The 14,856-nt window shown below is 41.1% G+C and overlaps 1 protein-coding gene and 1 non-coding gene across 3 annotated transcripts in view; both read left to right on the forward strand.

Moving 5' to 3' along the window:
• exoc2 (exocyst complex component 2) overlaps window positions 1-14,856 on the forward strand; it is a 294,362-nt gene that overhangs the window by 66,776 nt on the left and 212,730 nt on the right. The window lies entirely within an intron of this gene.
• On the forward strand, window positions 10,833-11,044 carry LOC137300419 (small nucleolar RNA U3). The gene has a single exon (XR_010958086.1). It is a non-coding gene; the product is annotated as a small nucleolar RNA U3 (small nucleolar RNA).

Below are 14,856 nucleotides of genomic sequence, written 5' to 3' on the forward strand. Positions count from 1 at the left end.
TTACCTGCCAGGTCTCAGAATATACAAATCACCAAAAAAAACAAACAAAAAAGACAGAGATAGAGAGGTAGAAACATAGAAAAGACAGCAACTGACCCGTTATATTAAAAACAGATAACATTTGTTCGCTGGTGGGGTAACGTGTAGCGTGACATGAACCCAAGATCCCGGTTGAGGCCGTCCTCATGGGTGCGGAACTTGGCTATCAATTTCTGCTCGACGATTTCATGTTCATGTCACGCTACACGTTACCCCACCAGCGAACAAATGTTATCTGTTTTTAATATAACGGGTCAGTTGCTGTCTTTTCTATGTTTCTACCTCTCTATCTCTGTCTTTTTTGTTTGTTTTTTTTGGTGATTTGTATATTCTGAGACCTGGCAGGTAACACCTGTCTGTCTGCACACTGATTGCCTTGGCAACGGGCAGTTGAAAAAACTGTCTGTAATCACCAAGCATCGTTCTGTGAATTATAAATGCGATTTCATTTCGAGGATTTCATTTTCACATCGTTCACCTGAGGAAGGAGGTAGCCTCCGAAAGCTTGTGAATTTAAAATAAAATTGCTGGACTATAACTTAGTGTTGTAAAATTGTTTACAATTGTCAACCCCAGTCCATCACCGGCATCTCCATATTATGTTAGTATTGTACACAGCTCTTAACCCCATCAGGACTGCACATTCTTTACACTTGTCTTATTAGATTAAGTACTTTTACACTAACTGTAGATGACTGATGAAGTCAGAGCAGCAAGTTTAATCAACTGTGAATTGCAGTTTAACCCCACTATAATTCAATACCATAAAAGCCTAACAATTTGAAAATGAAAAACAATGGGGCAGAAATTGCTCCCAAAATAACGGTGAGCTCAATCGCTCCCAAAATAACGGTGAGCTCAACAGCGCTCTCCATTGTTAGTGGCGAATTGAAGGAGCAAGTTCCGGGGTTTGCTCATGCGCAGTGAAACGCGGAAATCCCGAACTTGCTCCTCGTGGTTCGCCGACTATATGACAGCTTTGAATTAAAGGGCCATCGCACGGTGCAATCAGAGAAATCATTGAAAAAGCCACCAACTTGCCGATCTGCCCAGCTGGAAAGTAACTAATTAGCCACCAAGTTAAAAATACAGGTCTAAACTAAGTTTTTTAACAGTGGTGGGCTGATGTTTTTTAATGACTGCCAAACAATTAAAAATTAACTTTTAAAAAATGTGGAGTCTCATATTACTTCTTATTTTAATAGTTTTTGGTTATTAAAAAAAAAAATTTGTTTACTTTTCACTTCCGCCTCTTTAATTTAATTCAATTATTTCTTTGGCTTTTTATTTTTTTTAAAATAATTTTAAAAAAAATTTACAGTGACACACCGAATACTAACTTTCAATGAATGAAGTCTGTTTGCCTGTTTGAGCAATGCAGCCTGAACCTGTGGGCGTGACTTCTCTTCCTGATAGATTTAGTAGGCGTGTCTTCTCATCTTTTCCAGCCGTGTGGCAACTCACGCTGCTCAGAGGCTGGGTTGATAGCACACATTTTGTTTAAACTTCAAATTCAAGCAATTCGACCCCACAGCAAGTAATTTTTGTTAATTTAATTCTCCGGAGCGGCAGTGACTGTTGCCTCGATGCTCGGAGCGATTTCTGGCCAAACGTATTTTTTTAAACCTTCCATATAGGTGTATGACATAATGGAAAAATTGTAGCTCAAATTGGAGCTGTCTATTTGAGTTAGGTATCAATAACCAACTAATGAATGGCAAGTTTCACTGGCTGTGAACCACCTGCAAACTACATTTCTGAAAGTTGAAATAAACAGCATATTGTTCTACTTTATTTTATCCTGTAAGGAATGGGACCAGTGAGGTGATAGATGAGCAGGATTTAGTGTGGGGTAGGATTTGGGCAGCAGAGTTTTAGACAAGTTGGTGTTTGTATAGGGTGGAGCATAGGAGGTTGGTGAGTGGGGCATTGGAGAGAGAAATGAAGTCTGGAGGTAATAAGTTTGGATGGGAGTTTCAGCAGTGGTGGGCTGATGTGGATTGGAGGTGGACAGTGTTGTGGAGATGGGAGTAAACATTTTTGGTAATGGATAAGATGTGGAGTTTGAAAGTTCAGGGTTGAACAGAAGTCTCAAACAACGTACCATCTGATTCAGCCTGAATAAACAGTTGGGGAGGGGGATAGAGACAGAAGCAAAAGGTATGGAGTTTTTGCTGGAAGCCAGAGAAGATGGCTTTGGTCTTTCTAACTTTCAATTGGAGGAAGTTTTGGCTCATCCATGACTTGATGTCAAACAAGCAGCTTGACAGCATAAAGGTGGTCACGGAGTTTGGGGTGATAGTGGAGAAAGAGCATCAACATACAATTGAAAACTGAGTCGATGCCTGCAGATGACATTACTGAAGGGCATCATAGAAATGAGGAAAAGGAGAGGATGGAGTTTGAAACATTGGGGTATTCTGACACAGAAGCTACAGCTGGAAATGTGCTGGCTGTACTAGGACATGTAGGAATAGAACTACAGAAGGGCAGTCCCACAGAGAAGAAAGACTTGCATTTACATAGCACCTTTCATGACCACAGGAGTTTGCTTTGGATTTGGAATTTGAGTATGGAGAGCTCTTCAAAAACCCGATTTTTGCTTCCTGGATTTAAATCACTTTGAAGCCCATTGACATTATTGTGTCTTGTTCAATGCACGATGATACCACGATGCTCAGAGCGCCAGTGCACCTAGCAGTTAGTTAAATTTGACAGCAATGAGAAACATTTCCTGCCTTATCCTCTAGAAGGGACAAGCAATATTTCAAAGATAATTTTTATAATTGCCAATTTACCTGCCTTACTGGCAATGTTCCAGCCAACTCCTTGCTTCACTTTGCATTTTTAACTGCAGAAGACCACATTTATCCTGGGATCTGCAGCTCCTGGGAGTTCTACTTCAGTAGTTCCAGTATGTTAATCCTTTTACCTCTTCACTCCTCTTTTGGAACATCATGACAACATCTTTCTTCATTTGCTTTAACTTTGCACAGTATAACTTCCTATATATATATATATATATATATATATATATGTTTAAAATTTTAGTTGATTTATGTTTTGTTAGGAAGTAACATTGTTAAATCACCCAACTTCTAATGCCTTGTATTTTTAACATGTCCATCACTTCCGCTAAAATCCAATACATTAGTAGTATCAATAGTGGAAATTCTCTAACAGCAAGACCCATAACAGTTGTAAACAAACCAATTTTGTAACTGGAGTGTGCAAGGAAAGGTTATTTGCTTATTAAATTTGCTGCATGTTGTATCATCTAACCAACTTGATTACTGTGGTAATATATTTGCTTCCTAAGCATGAAAGAAAAAAAATCCACGAATCAATAATTCTTCTTTGGCTCAGTATGCTTGCACATTATGCAACTGTATTAGCCTCCCAAATATTTTTGGTAGCTATTGCAGCAGAAGTATTTCTTGTTGTGAAAAACTGGCTGACAAGATTACAGTCCTGTCTCCAGTGTGAGGACATCAGTCTCCTAACATACATTGCTTTACAAAGAATGGACTGCATGGCCATTAAAAAAAATACAGTAAAATAAACAGACACAAGCACAAATCGCCCACAATAGCTTCAGAAGGAAAATATGAACTAACGGTAAACTTTCACATAAACTTGGCAGAAAAATCCTATTTTGTGTTCTCAGAATACCAGCCTATAGCTCCATAAAGATTCAGACTACTTTCACAGTGTAAACTGAATATCCTGACTTTAGGTGAGGTCACATCAGTGATTTATTCTAATTCTGAATGCATTTTGCATCTTTTTAACAAATTTTATGTATCACAGTAGGAACAGCATAGGAGGAGGCCATTCGGCCCATTGTGCCTGTGCCGGCTCTTTGCAAGAGCTATCCAGTCAGTCCCATTCCTCTGCTCCTTCCTCATAGCCCTGTAAATTTTTGCTCTTCATGTATTTATCTAATTCCCTTTTGAAAGTTACAATTGAATCTGCTTCCACCCCCCTTTCAGGCAGTGCCTTCCAGATCATTACAACTCGCTGTGTAATAAAATGTTTCTTCTTGTCTCCTCTCGCTCTTTTGCCGATCACCTTAAATCTGTGTCCTCTGGTTACTGACCCTTCTGCCACTGGAAACAGTTTCTCCTTATTTACTCTATCAAAACTGTTCATGATTTTGAACACCTCTATCAAATCTCCTCTTAACCTTCTCTACTCTAAGGTGAACAACCCCAACGGCACAAATAACTACGTATGGGTATGATCTTGTGGCCATTACAGAAACATGGCTGCAGGGTGACAACGACTGGGAATTAAATATGCCAGGGTGTTTAACAATCAGGAAGGACAGGCAGGAAGGAAGGGGAGGTGGGGTGGCTATGTTAATAAAGGAAGGAATCACTGTAATACAGAGAAATGATATTGGGACAAAGCATCAAGATAATGAAACAGTTTGGGTGGAGATAAGGAATAATAAGGGAAAAAAAACATTAGTGGGCGTAGTATATAGGCCTCCTAATAGTTGCAACTCTGCTGGAAGAAGTATTAATCAGGAGATAGCCGGGGCATATAATAAGGGAACAGCCATAATTATGGGGGATTTTAATTATCATATTAACTGGACAAATCAAATTGGGCAGAGCAGCCTTGAGGACGAGTTCATTGAGTGCATCAGGGATGGATTTCTTGAGCAGTATGTAACTGATCCTACAAGGGGGCAGGCAACCTTGGACCTGGTCCTGTGTAATGAGTCAGGATTAATTAATAATGTCCTAGTTAAGGATCCCCTTGGAACGAGCGACCACAACATGGTTGAATTCCATATCCAATTAGAGGGTGAGAAGGTTGATTCTCAAACAAGCGTACTGAGCTTGAATAAAGGAGACTATGATGGTATGAGAGCGGAATTGATTAAAGTGGACTGGGAAAATAGATTAAAGGGTAAGACGGTACATGAGCAGTGGTGTTCATTTAGGGAGTTATTTTACAACTTTCAAAATAAATATATTCCACTGAGGAAAAAAGGGTGTAAAAGAAATGACAGCCATCCGTGGCTAAGTAAAGAAATCAAGGATAGTATCCGACTAAAAACAAGGACATATAAGGTAGCCAAACTTAGTGGGAGGATAGAAGATTGGGAATTCTTCAAAAGACAGCAAAAAGTAACTAAAGGATTGATTAAGAAAGGGAAGTTAGATTATGAAAAGAAATTAGCAAAAAATATAAAAACAGATAGCAAGAGTTTCTATAGTTATATAAAAAGAAAAAGGGTGGCTAAGGCAAACATAGGTCCCTTAGAGGATGAGACCGGGAAATTAATGGTGGGAAACATGGAGATGGCAAAAATGCTGAACAAATATTTTGTTTCAGTCTTTACAGTAGAGGACACGTAAGAATATCCCAACACTGGACAAACAGGGGACTCTCGGGGGGGAGGAGCTAAATACGATTAAAATCACTCAGGAGATGGTACTCAGTAAAATAATGGGACTCAAGGCGGATAAATCCCCTGGACCTGATGGCTTCCATCCTAGGGTCTTGAGGGAAGTGGCAGTAGGGATTGTGGATGCTTTGGTGATAGTTTTCCAAAATTCCCTGGACTCAGGAGAGGTCCCGGCAGATTGGAAAACTGCTAATGTAACACTGTTATTTAAAAAGGGTAGTAGGCAGAAGGCTGGAAATTATAGGCCAGTTAGCTTAACATCTGTGGTGGGTAAAATTTTGGAGTCTATTATTAAGGAGACAGTAACGGAACATTTAGATAAGCATAATTTAATAGGACAAAGTCAGCATGGCTTTATGAAGGGGAAGTCATGTCTGACAAATTTGCTTGAGTTCTTCGAGGATATAACGTATAGGGTGGATAAAGGGGAACCAGTGGACATAGTGTATTTAGACTTCCAGAAGGCATTCGACAAGGTGCCACATAAAAGATTATTACTTAAGATAAAAAATCACGGGATTGGGGGTAATATTCTGGCATGGGTGGAGGATTGGTTATCGAACAGGAAGCAGAGAGTTGGGATAAATGGTTCATTTTCGGACTGGCAACCAGAAACCAGTGGTGTTCCACAGGGGTCGGTGCTGGGTCCCCAACTCTTTACAATCTATATTAACGATTTGGAGGAGGGGACCGAGTGCAACATATCAAAATTTGCAGATGATACAAAGATGGGAGGGAAAGTAGAGAGTGAGGAGGACATAAAAAACCTGCAAGGGGATATAGACAGGCTGGGTGAGTGGGCGGAGATTTGGCAGATGCAATATAATATTGGAAAATGTGAGGTTATGCACTTTGGCAGGAAAAATCAGAGAGCAAGTTATTTTCTTAATGGCGAGAGACTGGAAAGTACTGCAGTACAAAGGGATCTGGGGGTCCTAGTGCAAGAAAATCAAAAAGTTGGTATGCAGGTGCAGCAGGTGATCAAGAAAGCCAACGGAATGTTGGCTTTTATTGCTAGGGGGATAGAATATAAAAACAAGGAGGTATTGCTGCAGTTATATAAGGTATTGGTGAGACCGCACCTGGAATACTGCATACAGTTTTGGTCTCCATACTTAAGAAAAGACATACTTGCTCTCGAGGCAGTACAAAGAAGGTTCACTCGGTTAATCCCGGGGATGAGGGGGCGGACATATGAGGAGAGGTTGAGTAGATTGGGACTCTACTCATTGGAGTTCAGAAGAATGAGAGGCGATCTTATTGAAACATATAAGATTGTGAAGGGTCTTGATCGGGTGGATGCAGTAAGGATGTTCCCAAAGATGGGTGAAACTAGAACTAGGGGGCATAATCTTAGAATAAGGGGCTGCTCTTTCAAAACTGAGATGAGGAGAAACTTCTTCACTCAGAGGGTGGTAGGTCTGTGGAATTTGCTGCCCCAGGAAGCTGTGGAAGCTACATCATTAGATAAATTTAAAACAGAAATAGACAGTTTCCTAGAAGTAAAGGGAATTAGGGGTTATGGGGAGCGGGCAGGAAATTGGACATGAAGCTGAGTTCGGATCGGTCAATGCCCTGTGGGTGGCGGAGAGGGCCCAGGGGCTATGTGGCCGGGTCCTGCTCCGACTTCTTGTGTTCTTTAGATTTGTGGTTGGGATCAGATCAGCCATGATCTTATTGAATGGCGGAGCAGGCTCGAGGGGCCGATTGGCCTACTCCTGCTCCAATTTCTTATGTTCTTATGTTCTAACTTGCATAATTACATAAGAAATAGGCAAAGGAGTAGGCCCTTCCAGCCTGCTCCGCCGTTCAATCAGATTATGGCTGATCTTCAACCTCAACTCCACTTACTTGCCCGATCCCCATATCCCTTGATTCCCCTAGAGTCCAGAAATCCGTCTATCCTCAAATATATTCAACGTCTCAGCATCCACAGCCCTCTGAGGTAGAGAATTCCAAAGATTCACCACCCTCTGTGAAGAAATTCCTCCTCATCTCAGTCTTAAATGGCCGACCCCTTATCCTGCGACTATGCCTCCTAGTTCTAGACTCTCCAGCCGTGGGAAACAACCTCTCAGCATGTACCCTGCCAAGCCCCCTCATAATCTTATGTTTTAATTAGATCACCTCTCATTCTTCTAAACTCCAGAGAGTATAGGCCCATTCTACTCAACCTCGCTTCATAGGACAGCCCTCTCATCCCAGGAATTAATCTAGTGAACCCTTGCTGCACCATCTCTAAGGCAAGTATATCCTTCCTTAGATAAGGAGACCAAAACTGTACACAGTACTCCAGGTGAGGTCTCACCAAGGCCTTGTACAATTGTAGTAAGAGTTCCTTACTCTTATACTCCAATCCCCTTGCAATAAAGGCTAACATTCCTTTTGATTTCCTAATTGCTTGCTGTATCTGCGTGCTAACTTCCTGTGTTTCTTGTACGAGGACACCCAAGTCTCTCTGAACACCAACATTTAATAGTTTCTCACCGTTTAAAAAAAATTCTGTTTTTTCTATTCTTCCTACCAAAGTGAATATCCTCACATTTCCCCACATTATACTCCATCTGCCACCTTCTTGCCCATTCACTTAATCTGTCTATAATCCCTTTGCAGACTGTGTCCTCCTCACAGCTTACTTTCCCACCTAGCTTTGTATCATCAGCAAACTTGGATACATTACACTCTGTCCCTTCATCTAAGTCGTTAATATAGATTGTAAATAGTTGAGGCCCAAGCACCGATCCTAGTGGCACTCCACTAGTTATAGCCTGCCAGCCTGAAAATGACCCGTTTATTCCTACTCTCTTTTCTGTCGGTTAACCAATCCTCAATCCATGCTAATATATTACCCCCAATTCCATGAGCCCTTATCTTGTGTAACAACCTTTTATGTGGCACCTTATCAAATGCCCTTTGAAAATCCAAATATATGACACTCATTGGTTCCCCTTTATCTATCCTGCTAGTTACATCCTCAAAAAAATCTAATAGGTTTATCACTTTCATTTCACTTTCATAAAAAATCATGTTGATTCTGCCTAATCATATTATGATTTTCTAAGTGCCCTGTTACCACTTCCTTAATGATGGATTCCAGCATTTTGCCGACGATTGATGTCAGGCTAACTGGCCTGTAGTTCCCTGTTTTCTCTCTCCCTCCTTGAATAGCGGGGTCACATTTGCTACCTTCCAATCTGCTGGGACCGTTCTAGAATCTAGGGAATCATAACCATTGTATCCACGATCTCTGCAGCCACCTCTTTTAGAACCCTAGGATGTAGGCCATCAGGTCCAGGGGATTTATCAGCTTTTAGTCCCTTAGTTTCTGAAGTACTTTTTCTGTACTGATATTAATTACTTTAAGTTCCTCATTCTCATTAGACCATTAGTTCCCCACTATTTCTGGTATGTTTTTTGTGTCTTCTACTGTGAAGACAGATACAGTATATTTGTTTAATGCATCTGCTATTTCCTTATTCCCCACTATAATTTCTCCTGTCTCAGCCTCTAAGGGACCAACTTTTGCTACTCTCTTCCTTTTTTAATACTTGTAGAAGCTCTTACAATCCATTTTTATATTTTTTGCTAGTTTACTTCCATATTCTATTTTCTCTCATCAGTTTTTTGGTCGTCCTTTGCTGGTTTCTAAAACTCTCCCAATCCTCAGGCTTACTCTTCTTGGCAACATTATAGGCCTCTTTTAATCTAATACTATTCTTAACTTCTTTAGTTAGCCATGGGAGGATCAATTTTCCCATGGAGTTTTTATTTCTCAATGGAATGTATATTTGTTGAGAATATTGAAATATTTCTTTAAATACTTGCTATGTATGTCCTTCTCCAGTCTCTCCACATAACTTATCCCTCATCCCTGGTACCATTCTAGTAAATCTCTTCTGCACCCTCTCTAAGGCCTTGACATCCTTCCTAAAATATGGTGCCCAGAATTGAACACAATACTCCAGTGTTTTATAAAGGTTTAGCATAACATCCATGCTTTCGTACTCTACCTCTATTAATAAAGCCCAGGATCCCATATGCTTTTTTAACAGCCTTCTCAACTTGTCCTGCCACCTTCAAAAAATTGCGTGTGTACACCCCCAGGTCTCTCTGTTCCTGCTCCTCCTTTAGAATTGTACTATTTAGTTTATATTGCCTCTCCTCATTCTTCCTACCAAAATGCATCACTTCTCTGCGTTAAATTTCACCTGCCATGTGTCCGCCCATTTCACCAGTCAGCCTGTCCTCCTGAGGTCTGTTACTATCCTCCACGTTGTTTGCTACAATTCCGAGTTTCGTGTCATCTGCAAACTTTGAAATTATATCCCCTATACCCAAGTCCATGTCATTAATATATATCAAAAAGAGCAGTGGCCCTAATACTGACCCCTGGGGAACATCACTGTAAACTTCCCTCCAGTCTGAAAAACAATCGTTCACCACTACTCTCTGCTTTCTGCCCCCTAGCCAATTTTGTATCCATGCGGCCACTCTCCCTTTAATCCCCTGGGCTTTAATTTTGCTAACAAGTCTATTATGTGGTACTTTATCAAATGCCTTTTATAAGTCCATATGCACAACATCAACCGCACTATCCTCATCAACCCTCTCCATTCTTTCATCGAAGAACTCAATCAAGTTGGTCAAACATGATTTTCCTTCAACAAATCCATGCTGACTTTCATTTATTAGCCCATACTTTTCCAAGTGCCGATTAATTTTGTCCCGGATTATCGTCCCTAAATGTTTCCCCACCACCGACATTAGGCTGACTGGTCCGTAATTGCTAGGTTTATCCCCCTTCCCTTTTTTGAACAGGGGCGTACCATTTGCAATCCTCCAGTCCTCTGCACCGGCCCCATATCTAATGAGGATTGGCAGATTGTGGCCAGTGCTTCCGCAATTTCCACCCTTCTTTCCCTCAGTAACCTAGGATGCATCCCATCTGGACCGGGTGACTTTTCTACTTTGAGTACTGCCAATCTTTTAAGTACCTCTTTATTTTTATCCGACCCAATATTGCCACTACTTCCATTGGCAGCATCCTCTTCTCTATTGAAGACTGATGCAAAGTAATCATTCAGTACCTCAGCCATGCCCTCTGCCTCCACAAGAAGATTTCCTTTTTTGTCCCTTATCGGTCCCACCCTTTCTTTGATTACCCTTTTACTATTTATATGTTCATAAAAGTCTTCTGCGTTCCCTTTTATGTTAGCTGCTAATCTATTCTCATACTTTCTCTTTGCCCCTCTTATTCCCTTTTTTTAGATCTCCTCTGTACTTTCTGTATTCAGCCTGGTTTAGATTAGAAAAATCCCAAACTCAAATGGATGAGATTAAGTTTTGATGTGCAACAAAATTTTCACATCTGTGGCAACAAATCTTGAAAGGATCATTTCTATAGTTGATTTCTAGAGAAATATGTTTCTAAATTGTTTGGCCTCACTAACTATGAGAAGGATTCATATTGTTCTCTCCTGAGCAGGAAGCAAGCATTGAATGCTGCTTTTGGTAACTGCACTTTGTTATTGAGTATTCTTTCTCTTTCATTGTGGAGAGCTGGAAAAAGAGGGCAAGTCCAGTTCTACTGCTGTGACAGTGTCCAGCTGAACTGAAAATACACGAGCATACGAGTGATGAAGGACAAGAAAGGACCCTCTGGTCAATCCAGCCTGTCCCATGCAATTGTGATACCTTGTGTATCACAATATATACATTACCCATGCCACCCAAAACTGTGATTTCCTGGGAGAGGTGAAAAACCCAGATAATAACCCAGGCCAATTTGGGGGGGGGGGGGGGAGAAAATCTGGGAAATTCCTCTCCAACCTCTTTCACCCCCCCCCCCCCCCACCACCCCACCCAATGACTATCGAAACTAGTCCAGGAGCTCACTCTGCCCCGATAATTCTATGCAGTACCTACCTTTTGTAAGAGGTGGTCTCCACTCCAGCCAGAAACAAGCCCAGCTCTCGCGAATTGGCCTCCACCGCACCAGCCGGTAGCCTGTTCCAGAGGTCCGTTATACTTTGGGAAAAGAACCACCTCCAAACATCTAACCTAGATATGGCCTTTTACAACTTAAAATTGTGACTGTTGGTCCTCCGTAGCCTATTTAGTTGGAAAAAACATCAACTCGAACACAATCTATTCCCTTCGTCATCTCATAAACGTCAAGCAGATCACCCCTAAGTCTACGTATTACATAAACATATTTCTCTAGAAACCAACTATAGAAATGATCCTTTCAAGATTTGTTGCCACAGATGTGAAAATTTTGTTGCACATCAAAATCTAATCTCATCCATTTGAGTTTGGGAGTTTTCTACTTTAAACCAGGCTGAATACAGAAAGTACAGAGGAGATCTTAAAAAAAAAAGGGAATAAGAGGGGCAAAGAAAGAGTATGAGAATAGATTAGAGGCTAACATAAAAGGGAACCCAGTAGACTTTTATGAACATATAAATAGTAAAAGGATAAACCCCTAAGTCTACGTTTCTCCAAAATGTAGAGTCCCAGCTCTTTAAGCCTATCTTGATAACTAATGCTTCAAACTGGGAAGTAATCTAGTGTCCTTCCTCTGCACCCTTCCCAAAGCCTCAATATCACCCACCATGTGAGGAGACCAAAACATGACACAATATTCCAACTGAGGCCTGATCAAGGTCTGTACAAAGACAAAATAGTATGCTTTGTTTTCTGCTCAATTATCCTCTCCTTGCACCCTAACACCCTCTTTGCAGTAGCTGTTGCTTCATGGCATTGCTCGTGAACCTTTAGAGATCTATGCACTAGAACGCCCAGATCTCTCTCTCTCTTTCTCTACCTACTTTAATGCTTTTCTCTGAAGGGTATGTTCAGCATTCACCCTACCCACATGCATAACTGCACTTTTCCAAATTAAACTTCATTTGCCAGTCACGAGACCAATCCCCCAACACATCAAGATCTGTTGAAGCAGTTGAGCATTGTCTACAGATCTTGGTATAATCTTCAAATTTGCAGATCATGCTCCCAACACCTACGTCGCGATCATTAATAAAAATACTAAAGAGCAACGGTCCCAACACCGATCCCTGTGGGACACCACTGGTGACCGGTCTCCAACAGATCCGTTGTTAACTACTTTCTGTCTAACTCATTCCAGCCAGTTCTCAATCAAGCTCAATATATTACCACTAATATCAAAGGCTTCGATCTGGTCGAGAAGCCTCTTGAGCAGTATCTTGTCAAAAGCTTTTTGGAAATCTAAGTGGACAAAAATTGATGTTTGACCTTTTAGCATCAGCCTTGCTGACCCACATTGTGAAGGCAATGGTAGAAGTCCAAAACTAAAATGGTTGCCAATCGGGGTGGACACACCTAAAGGTGTCAAAGCAAAATCCAGAAACTGATTTTATTTTGATGTGTCTAGTAAGCCTGCCTTCACATGTAGTCTGTTTTTGACTGAAAATGTCCAAATCCATTTTCTGTTCTAAATCCATTTTGTGTGTCGGTGGCTTGCTTGCATGTGTGCTTTTTCAATTGTGTTCTCTGTTCCTCTCTCTCTTCCTCTCTTCCCCCGCCCCCCGTGTTAACTTGGCTCACTGCACTCTTGCTTCTGAGTCAGAAGGTCATAGGTTCAAACCCCATTCAATTACTTTACAAAATCTAGGTAAATTCCTGTTGGCATAGTGCTGAGGTGCCATCTTTTGGAGGAGATGTTGAACCAAGGCCCTATCTGCCCATTCAAATGGTTGTTAACGATCCATGTCACTATTCGAAGAATAATGGGAGATCTCACATTGTCCTGGCCAACATTTATCCCTCAATCAGCAGCATCAAAAATACATACCACCAAATCCATTTTATGTTCTCTCCGGTCATTTATCTCATTGCTGTTTGTGGGACCTTACTGTGATAAAATTAAGGCTAACGATACTAAAGATAATCATGAGAAATGTGGTAAGTGTAGTAAGGAGGTGAATGGCAAGATTAGAGGGTTAAATGGGGAGATTAAAAAAGGCTATCCAATAATATAAAAACAGAGTTAAAGCTTTTAAAAGTAGAGAGATTAGGTCTGCTCAGAGATGGAGGAGGGAGTCTGATTTTGGCGATGAAGGTATAGCAGAGATATTAAATATTTTGTATTGGTTTTTACAAATAATAGAAGTGAGCATGTAGATCTACTAGAGGAGGATATGGAACAACTATTAGAGATAACTGTAGAAAATGTTAGCAAAACTCAAGGTGGCATTTAACCTTGGCTTTTGAAAGAAGTCTCAGGCTTCAGCCACCATTTTATAATCCTCACGTTTGCAAAATTGTGATGTGGAACTGGAGAGTAGCCAGTGTAAGTCATGTTGACAAATTTAATAGGGTTTTTAGAAGACGTGACATTGGGAAGACTGAAGCTGTTGTCTTTGGCCCCTATCATAATGTCCGTATCCTTGCCAGCGATTCTATCCACCTCTCCACCAGTTTGTAACCTAGGTATTCTATTTGACCCAGAGTTGAGTTTCCAACCATATATTCTCTCCCATCACACAGGTTTCCTACTTCCACCTACTTAACATCGCCCACCTTCATCCCTGCCTCCGTCCGTCAGCTGCTGTAACCTTCAATGTGCCTTTGTCACCTCTAGACTCGACTATTCCAATGCCCTCTTGGCCAGTTCCCAGCTTTCCACCCTCCATAAACTTCAGCTCATCCAAAACTCAGCTGCCCGTATCCTATCCTGCACCAAGTCCCGCTCACTAATCACCCCTGTCCTCACTGACCTACATTGGCTGCCAGTCCCCCATGCCTCCAATTCAAAATTCTAATCCTCCTGATCAAATCGCTTCAAGACGTCACCCCTCCCGACCTCTAACTCCCTCCAGCCCTACAACCACCTGAGAACTCTCCATTCCTCCAGCTCTGGCTTCTAGTGGATTCCCCATTCCCTTCGCCTCACCATTAGCAGACATGCCATGAACCATCAAGGCCCATAGTTCTGGAAATTCATCTCTTAAACCCCTCCGCCTCTCCACATCTCTTCCCTCCGTTAAGACCCTCCTATAAACCTACCTCTTTGACCAAGATTTTAGTCACTCCTCCTAATATCTGCTTTTTTGTTATGGTATCATTGTTTGCCTGTTAATGCTTCTGCAATACGCCATGGCAAGTTATTATAGATTAAAGGCATCACATGGATAAAGGGAATGCAGTAAATGTATATTGATGATTTTTCTTTGAGAATATAGACAATTCTTAGAAATTTATTCAGATGTAGTTTGTTGCAGCTTGGGTTTTCTTCTAAGACCTTTTCTTCTTTTGACTAGCTTGATAGGAGTCTCCATAAATAAAATGAGCGTCTTAACAATCAAAACTTCCACCATTATTCTGTGCGATATTTGGGTCAGCATAACCAATTA

Source organism: Heptranchias perlo, chromosome 2, assembly GCF_035084215.1.
Source record: "Heptranchias perlo isolate sHepPer1 chromosome 2, sHepPer1.hap1, whole genome shotgun sequence".
Lineage (NCBI taxonomy): Eukaryota > Metazoa > Chordata > Chondrichthyes > Hexanchiformes > Hexanchidae > Heptranchias > Heptranchias perlo.